General features: G+C 34.4%; 1 protein-coding gene across 1 annotated transcript in view; it reads right to left on the bottom strand.

Annotated features, from left to right (window-relative positions):
• The window catches only part of Cerkl (CERK like autophagy regulator), a 109,557-nt gene that overhangs the window by 47,746 nt on the left and 46,161 nt on the right, over positions 1 to 15,650 (bottom strand). The gene's annotated exons all lie outside the window — the stretch shown is intronic.

The following is a 15,650-nucleotide window of genomic DNA, read 5'->3' on the forward strand; positions in this document are numbered from 1 at the left end:
GTTGTTAGCATATCAAGAACATATGTTCCATCTAAAAAATAAAGATTCTTGGAAAGATTTGTGTACCATAATATATGCTAAAGATTAATTACTGATAATTTTAAGTTAATTGTTCAATTAAAGAGGTGTACATTCTCATATGACAAGTCACACTTGAATGAACGTTAATGTATTTTGTGTAATATGTATCAACATCTACATTGCAGCACTTACTGTGATTGAAATAGCATCATCAACAAAGAACCCTAAGCCACAGAAGTACATTTTTACTATTTTGTCATTATTACTGTATCTCTAAAATATATTATGTTGCTATTACATTGTTTTCCAAGCTCCATGATGATTTTTAAAACTATTTCATATGAAAGAATATGAATTAACAGGTCATGTTGCCATGTTTTTAAAAGTAGCTTTATATATTTTTGATATTCCACTTCTAAATTATAAATGTACAAAAACACCTTGATTCAAGTGATAGTTTTACATATCCTAAGCATAACATGCAGTAGAGATTAGATACGAATGAATATTTAATAAAGAAAGAAAGAATGGAACTAAAAAAGAATATACCCTTTTTCATGCACTCATGGTATATTCACAAAATAAGTGGTAATTTATTCGGTCAGACTAACCACAAGGCAATAAATACAGAAATTATAAGTGAAAAAGTGGGGAAGGGGAAGGTAATATCCTTGGAAACTTAAACACTGTCAAGCAATTTCCGGGTGTATCGTGAAATACAAACAAAAACACAGAATTTCTAAGATTTTAATGAAAACTCCTCAGTTTGAAATCTGAGATACATTTGAAATAATGATTAGAAGAAAAAAGGTCTTCAGCATCTGTGTCAGTGAAAATAAATTTCCAAATCCAAAAGCTAGACAAACAACAGCAAAATAAACCCAAACAAAGTAGAAGAACAACATAAAAGTGAAAGAAGAAATTAACAACAGGTTATCCATTCATTAATAACTAAAAAGTTCTAGTCTTGGAGGAAAAAATAGATAAGCCATTAACTCAGTTGATCAATAAAAAAGGGAGAAGAACAAATATGCAACATAATAATTGATAAGGGGAAATTTCTATTGATAAGGGAAACTTAAAACAAAAAATAATTAAGGTTCTATAACTTATATGAGTTGACAAGGTATCTTAAAAAGATCAGTTTTCATAAAATAAACAGAATAAGTTTTTTAAAAAAATCTACCATATACAGAAAGAACCTGGCAGAGATGGTTCTACAGGAGTACTGTGGTGAACCTTGGGAACACGGATTTCCTCAACGCTATAAAAACTGATCCAGAGCATAAAAACAAAGGAGAACTTCCAAGCCCTTATTAGCGAAGCAAGTACAGAATTGATACCTAACCATGAGGAAGAGTACCAAGCACACACACTTGACAAATTCAACATCCACTGCTGGAGCAAGTGGTCAACCCTCAAGATAACAGGAAGGAACAGATTACAGTAGTGTGAATGGAAATGCAGTTTGTTCCGCAGCCCTCACCACACCAACTCAATGCAGAAACACAAGCGTGATTACCACTTACTTGTTCACAAGAAGAAGGCAAGGATTTTTATTATCCTCAAAGATACTTCTTATGCCACTGGAGGTTTGGCAAACCCATGTGTTAAAGGACTGGTGTCCAGGGTGGCACTATTGGGAGATGGGGGAACCTTTAAGAGGATAGGTCTTGTAAGAGGTCTTTAGGTCATTGGGGGAGTGCCCTTCAAAGGGATTTTAAGACTCCAGAAACCTCCTTTCTCCCTTTTTTGCTCCCTCTCCAGGAGATGAGCAATTTTGCTCTGCTACATGCTCCCCATGATGTGTTGCCTCTGCCTCGCTATGGATTGGTGATGGAGCCAACTGATCATAGGCCGAAACCTCCAAAACAGTGAACCAGAATAAACTTTTTTCTTTATTTTTATCTTTGATTATCTCAGGTGTTCTGTTATAGGGACAGCTGTAATAGCTTAAAAAGAAGTAAGGCATTCCTGTATAAATGACAACGGTATACCAGGAAAATCTTAGAGACCAATGACGATATCAAATTATTAAGCAACTTTACAGTATATAACATAGGAAATTCAATTGCCTTCATCTATACATAATGACCAACTAGAAAGTACAATGAAAGAGAAAACTCCATTTACAAAGTAAAATGCTAAAAAAGTAAAATATTTGTGGATAAGCCTAACAATATACAAATATACATGAGGAAAATTATAAAACACCATGAGTATGCAAAAGTAGAATTGTACAAAAGGAAAGATAGCTATTGTCTTTGGCAATATAGTCTCAACATTAAGAAATTGGTTCTCCCTAAGTTTCCAAGTGTGATGTTCTCTCAATTAAAATCCCAAGTTTTGTTTCTAGATCTAGATAAGTTGATACTGAAGTATATATATAAAAAAATTAACCTGTATAGATAAGAAGAAAGGAATTGGTGTGAATATACTATGTATACCAGAGATATGAAAAATTGTGCTCTATATGTGTAATAGGAATCATAATACATTTCACTGTCATATATAAGTAAAATAAATAAATAAAATTAACTTGCAAAAATGAGCATAAAGCACTAAAAAAACTGAGATGAACTATTTCTACCAAATATTACAATGCTACACAGCCTCTCTAAATATTGGTACATGAATAGACTGTTAGTGAGACTGTGAATAAAGACACTTTCAAACATTGCTAATAAGCATGAAAAATGTATAAATCCCTCAGAAGAGAATTTGTCAATATTTAACATATATCTAATGTATTTAACATTTAACCCAGAAAGTCACTTCCAGAATAGTACAGAAATTAGAGATATCAATGTAAACTCATGATTTCTAATAACTATTTTCCTAATTCTATCTGCTGCAAGAATATAAAATTTATGACATTTTAAGAAAATGAACATACCTAACTCACAAATACTGATTTCCCAATACCATTTCCCACCAAAAGAAACTCCTTAGGGAGTAACAATGGATTCCAGGGCTGGGGTCGGGAAGGTATACTATGTGTGCTAGATTTCTGTTACTGAAAACACCTGAGATAATTAACTTATAAAGAGGGTTTATTTTGGCTCATGATTTTGGAGTTTTTGGTCATGACCAATTGACCTTTCTGCTTTGGGCCTACGGTAGCATAGTCTATCATGTCAGTGCTGGCATTGAACATTGGGCCTTGCACATGCTTGGCAAGTACAATGAGCTACATCCTCAGTTTCCAAGGAATATTTTATTTTATCTATATTTTTATATGTATATTACACATCAAATTCTTCACCAATTTATCTCATGGCCAGGTGTGAAAAAAAAGAAAGCGGAAGAGACCATGTTCCCATAATCCTCTTTGAGGGCATCCCTGCAATGACTTAAAACCTCCCATTAGGCTCTATCTCTTAAATTTCTACCATCTTCCAATAGCCTTCTGGGGACCAAGGACTTAACTCATAGGCTTTTGGGAGACATTCTAGAGCCAAAATATAGCATTTCATGGTCCCCAAGAATCATGTACATTTCACTATGCAAAAAGCGTCCATCCCCAACAGTCCCAAAGTCTTCACTATCCGAATGAAGACTAAAAGTCCTAGTTCAAAGAGTCCTCTGAGACTCATGGCAAAATTAGTTGTGAGCCCCTGCAAATATCAAAAAGAAAGTCATAAACATTCAAGAAATTATGACACCATAAATATTCCTATTCCAAAAAGGTGAAACAGGAAATAATGAGGAATCAGACCAAAAATTGAAATCCAGCAGGGAAAACATTAAATCCTTTAGTCTCCAGGTCTGGCAGTTGGGGCACACTGTAGCAACATGTGGGCTTCCAAAGGCTTAGGGAGCTCCCACCCTACTACTTCGCTGCAGCAGCCCTGAAGGCCTTTCTCTCCATCAGGTTTTACCTTTATCTGCAGCTTCCCTTGGACACATTCCATGTTTCTGGCAGCTCCAGCTTCTTGGGGTCTCCACTACAGCTTTATTCTCACAGACCTGTCAAGGTCTGACCCTGTCACACATCTCCTGGCCTCCTAGGCTTTCTGCTGAAATATTGGTGGAAGCCTCTTGCATTCTGTGAGTTTGCAAACCACCAGCAGCACATGAACAGTGCAAAGGTCTGCCATCAGCACAGAGCCATACCTGGGTCCATTTGAACCATGACTGCAGTGCCTTCAGTGTATTGCTGGCTTCAGCAGTCCTGGGCAAGAAGGGAACCATAAGACTCACTTCTCAAAAGATTCTGCCCAAAAGTTCTCTGAGCCTGTGATGGCTGTGGTCTTTATGATTCCTGATTCTAAAGGCTTTTCCTCATCATTGTGTATACTTACAGCAACAATTCTACCCTCAGTACCAATTTTCTCTGTTAGTCAGATTTTTGTCACTGAAACAAAATACCAGAGATAAGAAACTTACAAATTAGATGAATTTATTCCAGGATAGTTTTGGAGGTTTCAGTCCATGACCAATTGACCCGATTGTTTTGTATGTGTGGGGGCACAGTATATCATGGCAGAAATGTGTGGCAGAGGAAGCCCATTTCTTTCATGGCCCAATGCAAAAAGAAGAGAACAAGAGATAAAGATCTCATATTTCCCCGAGGCAATACCCCCAATAACCTAAAAGCTCCCACTAGGCTCCACCTCTTATAGTTTTCAACACCTTCCCATGGTACCAAGCTGGGAACCAAATCTCTAACACATGGACTCTGGGGAGCTATTCAAGATGCAAACTTTAACAGTCTGGAGAAATATCCCCAAATTACTGTAAATAGGTTGAAAGACTGTAGGAGCCAGCTAAAGCAGGTTTATGTTTTAAAATCTCCTTTACAACCCCAAGGAAACATTAACTCATCTTATGTAGAAGGAGAACTCCTCATCTTCCTTCCTAAAACTACTCTTTTATTTTAGTTCCATATACTCCCATCCGCAAATGCAGGATATCAGAGTCATCTTTGTGGTGTCTCTCTCTCTCTCTCTCTCTCTCTCTCTCTCTCTCTCTCTCTCTCTCTCCAGTCAGCTGATTTCATGATATGAACTGAATTAACATATAGGAAGGCATTGAGGAACCCGAGAACACAGCCTGGCATTAGAAACTGCAAAGGGCCCTGAAACCTGACTACACAAACAGGCTTTGTCTGTCCTCTTTTCATTGGGGAAAACAAACAAACTGTGGTGCAAGACTATTAGAAACAAAATTAGCATTTTCAAAATGCACAATTTTCCACTTAAGGTTTTTTTTTTAACAAAATGAAGATGGTTTTTGTCTTTGATGATAAAGAAAAAAGTTGTTGAAAATCACTATTATAACAGTACTACAATGTGTACCCATTGCAAATATTCAACTACCTACCTAGGACACCAATAAATACATTCTTAGATGAGTGTAATAAAATTCCTGAAGTTACATACAATATCTACATAAACACCACACAATTGTATTACCATTAATGGTAGTCTAATGATGCCAGGGGGCTTAATAATTTGTTGTTTAATATGAAATATGTATTTCCTACTTACACACACTGGGAGAATGCTGCTTTATTACTTTTCATTTATTTGCAGTGAAAAAGTGAGTATACATTATACTCTCATGTAAGGATTGATTCAACTTTGAATCTCTCCTATCAACTTATATCATTTGTATTTTGTTTAGGAAACTCTGATAAATATAAAACCAGTCATAAACCAGTGTTTTTACATGTGCTTTTAGAATTCCTTTGGGTTAACAAAGAAATGTCTGTCATCTCTTACATAATGCCCAAGACATTCATGCAAGGGGTTTGAGAAATCTTAACAGTGACAGTCATGGTGAGACATTTGTATAAGTACTAAGAAACACATTATGCTACTTATTGCCCCACATGTTGCCTGCTCCAAGTTCTAAATCACAATGTTGGGAAAAGAACATGAGAGGAATACTCTTCAAACAGGATGAGGTAGATGCTACCTGACAAGTTCATGAAATCTATTTTTTAGGATAGAATCTAAACAGTACCACGAATGTGATGAAACTGTTATAGAGTAGACCACCACCCTGGCAGGAATGACACATTGGTTAAGGGTTTGTGCTCTGGATTTTCATATATATATGGATTTGCACCAAGTTTCTACACCACCTAGTAGCTGTTAAACCTTAGATTAACAATTTTAAAACTATCTTAGACTTTAGTTTTTAAAAAATTATTGTAGTTTTCTTATCAAATAAGAAAATTATTCTAATAGATAATTATAATAATTTAATTTCACTATTACCAGTCATGCATTATTTCAATTTCTCAAACTATACAACAAAACTCATAAAGTAAGTAATTTTGTTCCCATTTTTATATGAGAACATATTTGTAATTCTTGATGCTATTATGAGGATTTAATGAGATAATTCATAAAAGTTGCTTACGGAAGTGTCTGGCACATAGTAAACGCTTAATAAATGTCAGCCATTATCATTAGGATTTAAATTTTTAAAATGATGACTTCTTTAATATTCGGTAAAGGAAGAAATTATAACTAATTTATTTAACAGCATGAAAACTTAATTCAACACTCTACTGGAAACATTTAGAGAATCTTCATTTAGCACTTTGAATATAATCGCATGACAAGATCTGAGAAAGTCTACTAAATTAGTACTTCAAAGAAGTTCAGTTATACAAAAAACATAGTCAAAAGGGCCTCTTTCTAGGAAAAGATTTGAATATAACATATTTGAGAATGAACGCACTCCACTTCTATTCTCAAGATACTCCATTAATGACTGAAGCAGGAATATTTTTTCTTGTATGACATATCCATTATTCTTTTCAATATAATTATAATCAATTACATACAAAAATATAGTCCTTTATCAGGATAAAAATGCTACAGAGGCTGGTGAGAAGCCCTTGGCAAAACTGCCTGGTGTCACTAATCCCAAATATCCACAGAATGTGTAGCTTCTAGAGGATAAATTAGAGCTTGCTACCCACTAAAAGGGTAGTAGCTGTGAGTCAGAGCTGATGCTAGGGGGAAAAAAAATAAGGAAACCCCTAGTGAGCTCTTTCAGCCTCTACCAGAATCTTCTTAAACAGACAAATAGGAAAGTCTTGGAAAACAAGTGACAACCTTATATGACTCTGTCAGGAATGGGTACTGGTTGACCTTTAAGAACATGTCAAATGATGAGGAAATAAAATGTTCTACAACCTCCCAGCAAGTGTCTTGGGTGACTGTGGCATGCAGGTTTCTACATGTTTGTTAAATCAAAATGTGTTGGCTCAAACAATCAATCTCCATGGCTCATGGCCCTGCAACACTTCACACTCACTGAGTGGTCTTCTAAAGGAATTAATGACTGGTGCCCTCCCAGACCTATCAGTCAGAACCTCTCAAAACTGTCAGGAATGGCAAAGTCCTGAGAAGGAAGAATTTTTAATAAAAGTAATTCATATGTATGCCACAGTAAAAGGAAAAAAAACAATTTTCAATAGTACCCTATTTTATATTTTCAGTTTCTCTTTTTGTTTGATCATTTTAAAATGTACTTATTTCATATTCTCTTCTTTTCCCCTTTTCCTATTACGTGAAGTTCTCAGGGAACTAATGCTACTGTTTGCTGTGTCTGCAGATTCTCCCTTTGGCAAATTTCTCACACTGCTAATTGCTGAAATGGAAAAGGGTCACAACGTCAAACTAGCATGCTCTAGGTTCATCAGAAAGAGAAATTTCTTCCTATTCCTTTATTAAGCAAATTTCACATGACAACTATGTTTCCATATTTTTATACTTTAGATAAGTATATGTTATACTACAAATTTTATAATATTAGAGGTTTGGAGTAAGGAAAATTTCTTTTAATATTTTGATAACTTTGGAAAAGTTAAGTGGTGCTAGTAGTCAGAATTTAATGGAAACTAGTTTAATTTCACTGTTTTTTTCTGTCCAGTTCAGAAAGCGATGGAAAATTCAAAGGAAAAAAAAATAACTGAATAAAATTTTTAAACTCAATTTCACTAGTGGTTTAAGGAAATGTAGGTTTCTTATTTGCAAATTGGTTTATAAGCAATATTTTGTAAAATTATAGAAAAAGACACATTTAAACATATATTTATAAGGATAAAATTTATAAGAATAAACATATTGAAAATAATAAAATTAAATAGACATTCTCTGCTGGTGTCAATGATGGAGTTGCCAAAAGTGTGCATTTGGGTAATTAGAAGACTTGGAGGTCTCTATATGCCTACTGGTAAATAAAAAGGCTTAACAGGTTATAATAAGCCAACAGGTTGGCATTCTTAGGATGACTTAATCTGAGATTTTCAAGTGCTTTAGTTTTGGGGAGGTGTATTCAAATAAAGCCACATTCAAACCTCACTAAATAGAAAATATAAACCAATTAGCTCAAGAGTGAGTGGTAGATGAATAGCCTACACTGCAAATGCAAGTCCTGGGAGGTCCAGTGGTCACACTCCACAGACCCCTGTTTTGAGTTACTGCAAGGGGTGGACATCACATGATCAAAAAATATTTACTCAGTTTCCACATTAATAAACATGTATGTATACTTATCATAAAAACATATTTAAAAATGAAACATGTCACTTAAATGTCCAACTCAGCTGGTAAAAAACCAGAGTCATAAATTTCATTTTCAAAACTTCAAAAGAAAAACTACTTGTAGTTCAAATATAACATCCTTGCAGAAAATAACTTGTCCCTAAGGAGACAAGCCCGGACAATTCAAATAATGTACAACCAAATGTCTAAAGCTACCATTCTTTTGACATATAACAACTGCTCATTTAAAAGTAATCATTACGATATTGATTTCCAGTTTATTTTTTCCTCTAAGCACATTGCCTGGCAGCATAATTAAGTCAGAGTGTCACATTATTCCATTGTCCTGCTACGAAAAAAATCTTCCTTGTTCATTTAATCAATGATACAACTTTGACAAAAACAAAAAAAAATTACTATAATTTTCTTGTAGACTACAATGCGTCTTAAACAAAATCAAAGTTTTAAGAAGCCGTGATCTTTGCTCTCAAGGAGAGAGCATCCTATTGAGTCCAAAATCATAGAACACAGATTTGACATCTAATAAGCTAGAGAAACATCTTTGGAAAGAAAAACAAATAACTTTCCCATTTCCTTTATGCTTTATATTTCAAAGCTGATTGAGCTTTTGATATAGAAGAGTAGGATACATTACAAGAACAAAATACATCTGGCTTGCATTACCCTCTATGCACGTATGATTACACTACTGGTGTGATTGCACCATGTATAGCCAGAGGAATGAGAAGTTATCTTCTATTTGTGTACAATGTGTCAAAATGAATTCTACTGTCATGTATAACTAATTAGAACAAGTTAAAGAAAAAGAAATTAGCATTTAGAAATGAAACAAAAATATGACATCAGAAATAACTCTTCCAAATGTGTATTAAAAATACTTTGTTACTTGTCTCTGGGTAACTATTACATTTAGTTAAAATTAGAAAAATCTAAACAAAACTCAATAGTTTTTTTTTTTTAAATGTACATATATACTCTATTGCTCAATACTCACTTGGCTACTAGGAACCAACAGTAATCTTGTAATGTCACTCTTAACCAATGAATTTAGCACATTATATTGCAAATATACTCAATCAATAAGGATTCTTCTATAATACACTATGGTGATTTTATTCTAAAACATGGCTGTTTTCTCAGCTGTGGCTTTTAAAATTTGTTCTTTTTAGATATGCATGACAGTAGAGTGTATTTTGACATATTATATATACATGGCGTATAACTCCTCCCTCCCCCCTTTTTTTATGGTACCAGAATACTTCCCAGCCCTATTATGTATTTTATTTAGAGACAGGGTCTCACTGAGTTGCTAAGCGCCTCGCCATTTCTGAGGCCGGCTTTGAACTCGTGATCCTCCTGTCTCAGCCTCCAGAACCACTGGGATTACAGGTGTGTGCCACCACGCCTGGCTAACTTCCCCTTCCTGTGGTCGTACATGATGTGGAGTTACACTGGTCATGTATTCATATGTGAACATAAGAAAGTATCTCTGATTCATTCTACTGACTTTCGTATTCTCATTCCCCTTCCTTCCCTTCATTCCCGTAGGTCTAATCCAATGAACTTCTGTTCTCCCTCTCTTCCCTTGTTGTGTGTAGCATCCACATATTAAAGACATTCAACTTTATTTTTTAGGATTGGCTTATTTTACTTAGCATAATAGTCTCCAGATCCATCCATCTACCAGCAAAACTCATTCTTTTTATGGATAAATAATATTCCATTGTGTATATAAACCACATTTTCTTTATCTACTCATCTGTTGAAGGGTACCTAGGTTGGTTCCAGAGGTTAGTTATTCTGAATTGTGCTGGTATAAACATTAATGTGGCTGAGTCATGTAGTATGCTTATTTTTTAATATTTATTTTTATTTTTTAGTTGTAGTTGGACACAATACCTTTATTTTACTTATTCATTATTTTTATGTGGTGCTGAGCCTCTCTTGTGCTAGGAAATTGCTCTACCACTGAACCACAACTCCAGCCTCTGTAGTATGCTGATTTTAAACTCCTTTGAATCAAGGAGTGGGATAACTGGGTGAAACAGTGGTTTCATTCCAAGTTTTCTGAGGAATCTCCATTCTGCTTTCCAGAGTTGTTGCACAGTTTGCAGTCCCACCAGCAATATATGAGTGTATCATTTTCCTCACATCCTTGACAACATTTATTGTCACTAATATTCTTAATAAATGCCAGTATGTCTAGAATGCAAAGAAATCTCCGTGTAGTTTTAATTTGCATTTCTCTAATTTCTAGAGATGTTGAACATTTTTAAAAAATACTTATTTATTTATATATGTTTAGTTTTAGGTAGATACATTAGTTTGTTTTTATGTGGTGCCGAGGATGGAACCTAGTGCTTCATGCATGCTAGGTGAGCACTCCACCACTGAGCCATCACTCCAGCCCCTGAACATTTTTTTCATATATATATATTTTTTGATCATTTGTATTTCTTCTTGAAGTACCTGTTCAGTTGCTTTGCCCATTTGTTGATTTTGGTTATTTGGGTTTTTGATGCTAAGTTTTTTGAGTTATTTATATATCCTGGAGGTAAATGCTTTGAAGTATGGGTTTGAAAGATTTTCTCCCATTCTGTAATCTCTTTGTTCAGGTTCTTGACTTTTCCCTTTGCTGTGAAGCTTTTTAGTTTATTGATTCTTGATTTTGCTTCTTGCGCTTGAGGAATCTTGTTGAGGTAATTGGTTCCTAAGCTGACATGACGGAGAATTGGGCGTACATTCTCTTCTAGTAGGTATAGAATCTCTAGTCTAATTCCTAGGTCCTTCATCCATTTTGAAAAACTCTACAGTCTTATGCTAAAAGGGTTCTTCAATTTTTTTACCATTTTTTTCAGTTTTTTCCTCTTTTTTCTTTTGTATTTTAATATATAAGCATGTCCCCAAGATTTTGTATGTAATACTCTGCTTTTTTTAAAAAAATCTATACTACTTGCTTTTGTGATTTCATCTATTTTCATAAACTCTTCTCCCCTTCTTCATAAATTCCTCTCAAAGTGCTCTGTGGTTCATCATCCCCAGTTGCATCATGTAGTACATCCCATTGGGCCAAGAATAGAATATTTTCTTTTGAGTCAACTGTGTTTTACAATAAACTGCATCTTTATTCTCCAAGTCACTTGAGCAAATCCTTTAGAACTCTAGTTTTCTTTTGCCATTATTTTGTTTCGTTTCTCTCTTTGACTTCTGCCAAGTTCTGAGGACCCTAAATATCACCTGCAGGATACTGCGTTCTTTATTCCCATACAGGGTGCCTGCCAGAAAGCCTATGAATATCCATTAACATTTAGGTAATTGTTTCTAAGGAAAAGCTTGGTTCAGAGTGTTCAGAGGAGCTCATAAGTCACCATTTCTAGGAAACTCAAATATGCAGAAATTGGCTCATACACTAAATGGATAAAAGTCAACCTACCTATTGTACACTCTTGCTATATTTAAAATCTATGCATATTTATCTTTGCATCACAGGTATATAAAAAAGTAGAAAGACTATGTTAAATTGCTTTCACCACACAACTACATAATCTAAACTACTTAAAAAATTTTTGAATCTCTAAATCAATAATCAATTGTTGTGGTCCCTATTCAATTGTTCATATCATCATTGTTGCCCTTAATACATTTTTTAATACAATGAATTGTCTATTATGTATCCAGGGCAAAAGAGTTCTATACAGGAATATAGAATTAGAGTTCTATATAGGAGTACATCTTCATTTTTGTATTTCCAACTCTTAACACAGAGTCTAATACAAAATGTGTGTTGGATGAATGAACCTCTATTGCCCACTTGTCATAAAGTTATGATGACTTTTCTATTATTAAGAATAAAAAAAAAAGATGCTGTACTCAATTGCACTCAGAATTGTAACATGAAAGGAGCCAACTTGTTTTCTGGTAAAAATAGACTTCTAAGATTGTTTTATATTTATAAACCTACAATTATCTGGTCACCTTTTGTCAATTAAGTCTTAAAATCAAAAGTGTTTGAGGGTTGTTTTGTCGCACCCCCCAGTACTGCTGGTCTGTTTTCTTAAAAATTCATCACATCCTATTCATTGCTCTGATTCAAAGAGAAAATGTGCATATTTGAAAATGACTCATAATATCTAAATTACGCTAAAATTATTGTTACACTAATTAGACTAAAAGACCAACCCCTTGAGGTATGAAGGCCTTCCTTCTTCATGTTTTTCATATTTGGAGTAAAAAAGGGATAAGATATAAAGGCTGGCAGGAAAAAAAATCTCTTTGCTACATAAAGATAAAAACCAAAATAAGTCAATGCAATTTTTAAAAACAACCTGTTGATTTCATCAACAAAACCAGTTAAAAGCAAGGTCTTTGTACCTAAAATAGAATTGCTTAATATTTAACTGTGAATCAAATATATTTTTTGTGGTGTAAAATTCATCACCTCCTAAATTTAAATTAGCTCTAAACACTAATTATTTAGATGGGGAATTCTTTCAGGGGGCAGCGATGGCTAAACACTGATCAATCACCATTTTCTAAATCTGATGCACTGTTATCAAATAACAGGGACAGTGGATATAAGATGAGGAGATAATACAAACGGAGACCCAACTCCTTGGAAAGCAGAGCCAGAGAAGACCAGGTAAAGGTACGCAATAGTCCTATCTTAGACTGAGAAGGACTCAGGGCTTCCTCCACTAAGGGAAAGAGGTTTGATCCAGTTGTATTTGACTGTCAGATGATAGGCACTTTAATAAACACCTGGAGTTCATGGATCTGAACATGAAAGAAATAGCAAGAAAAACTGAGGATAAAATCTTAAAAAGGAAGTACCAATATAATATAATGAGTGGCAGAGAGTCTTGGTGCTTCAGCTGTTCACTTGTGCACAATGAAGTTGACCCAGAACTGCTTTTGAGTGGAGATAAGAAGTTGACCCCTCCTATAAGGACTCCCTGTTCCTTGGATGTAGAGATGAGACAGTCATTTATTCAGATAGTCTTGGTTTTCATTTTCATTAGAATATTTCAATCCTGTGTTGTTTGTTTGCACTGCTTGGTTTTAAAAGTCAGTCTATTTGCTTTTAATCAGCAAATTAACTCTACTCCAGGACCAATGCAGAGATTATGACCTTATATATTTTACTGTCTCCAACTCTTATCAAAATCAAAAGTACAAGAAGTAATATCCCCAAAGGACGATAGCCTAGATAATAAGTTGTTTAGTGATCTCTGTAATCTGTCTAGATTTTAACATTAAATTAATCCAAAACATCATTAAGCTGAATATCTGGACAGTGTATCGGGGGCTGTTTTGTTTGCTTATGGCTAGGCACACTCCTATAAAATTGCTTTTACTGAATTGAGCTTTGTTGTGATATCTTCTGCTACTTTCTTTTGGCTTTATTGGTGAGATATATTAAAGAAGTTGCTTTAGCCATCTTTTTATAAGCTCCCTGGGAGATTTATCAGGATTTCAGAGTGAGGAAGAGTTTGATGCTTCTTTTACAGACCATGCAAGTCCAATGAATAACTAGTCATGTTAATAAATGTAATTGAAATGATTCATTTTTCATTTTTAACCTTTTATCTTTTCACATGAATTTGAATAACAGTGTAAAAGTCCCACTGTTAAAGTGGAATGCTTTTAGTTAATTACACTGATTTTTCTCCATTTTCAGGAATGAACTAAATTATGGCCTCTGTGGGTTTCTGCCCTCTTGAAAGAATCAGGTCTCATTGAAGATCCCAAAGGGGATAATGAAGAAGGATGGGGCTACTTAGCAGCAGAGTTTCTCAGTTTTAATGCAGTCATGTCAGCTTATTGGTATCTTCTATGGGTATAACCTTAGCAGTGGCCTGCCAGTGACCAGCATGGGTCCTCATGATGTTGATCATAGATGTTGGACCTGAATATTTCTGACATCTCTGTGTGCATGCTCGTTATCTGGCACCCATCTTTCTCCTGAGTCATCCAAGCCCAAACTAAACCATCAGCAGTACCAGCTGCCACTATCCTGGTCAATCTGGCAAAAAGGAAAAAAGTGGGCTAAAAGGAAATTAAGCAATATTTTCAAACCTATGAAGACAAAAAAATAAATCAACCCTAAAAATCAGATCATATTTTAACTAGATAACATTTAAAAATCCAAATTGCATTTTATTTATTATTTTGTTTAGTGTGCAAAATATAATAGTGCCATTTAGAAATTTCAGATACAGAGTCCATCTATGAGATATATTCTAATAAGCATGTTCTTAGATGTTCACCTTCAGAAAAATCTACCCTAAGATAGACAACTCTCAATTGACACAGTAAAAAGTAAAGTCCCTTAAAGATTATCTTCAAAACATTCTTATTTTCAAATGCCCAAGGCATCAATACAAACTATGCTGTCAATAAGTGCCTAGAAGAAAAAAGTTCTAAAATAAGCTGAAAGATGTGAATATAAAAATATGCTTCTAAAAGTAACTTGAAAGTGAACAAAATTATTTAAAAACTATTATTTGAGATTATAGAAGCTTCTTTGTGAATGTGGTCACTCAAGAGCCAATCCCTAGCTCATTCCATTGGGCCAGCATTAACCTGATGCCAAATCCAGACCAAGATACTAAAAAGGAACTACACATCAATATCCTTTATGAACGTTGATGTAAAAATCCTTAATAAAATTTGAGCAAAATAAATTCAATAGCACATTAAAAGCTTATTCACCAAGACCAATTGGGATTTGTTCCTAGAATGCAAGGATGGTTAAATACATGAAAAATCAGTGTAATATACCACATGAACAGAATAAAGGGGGAAAAGATAATCATCTCAGTTGATGTAGAAATAGCACTTGACAAAATTCAATGCCCTCTTATAATAAACACACTCAACATACTAGGAATAGTAAGATGCCATCAACAGAATCAAGTGTTGTTTGTACCCATAAATATAACATGTGTATATTCATAATCTACATTAAATATACAAAACTCCCAGGATGGGGTTGGGGTTGTGGCTCAGTGGTAGAACATGCATTTGGCATATGTGAGGCACTGGATTCAATCCTCAGCACCATTTATAAATAAATAAATAAATAAAGGTATTGTGTCC

The sequence above is a fragment of the Urocitellus parryii genome, chromosome 1 (assembly GCF_045843805.1).
Source record: "Urocitellus parryii isolate mUroPar1 chromosome 1, mUroPar1.hap1, whole genome shotgun sequence".
Lineage (NCBI taxonomy): Eukaryota > Metazoa > Chordata > Mammalia > Rodentia > Sciuridae > Urocitellus > Urocitellus parryii.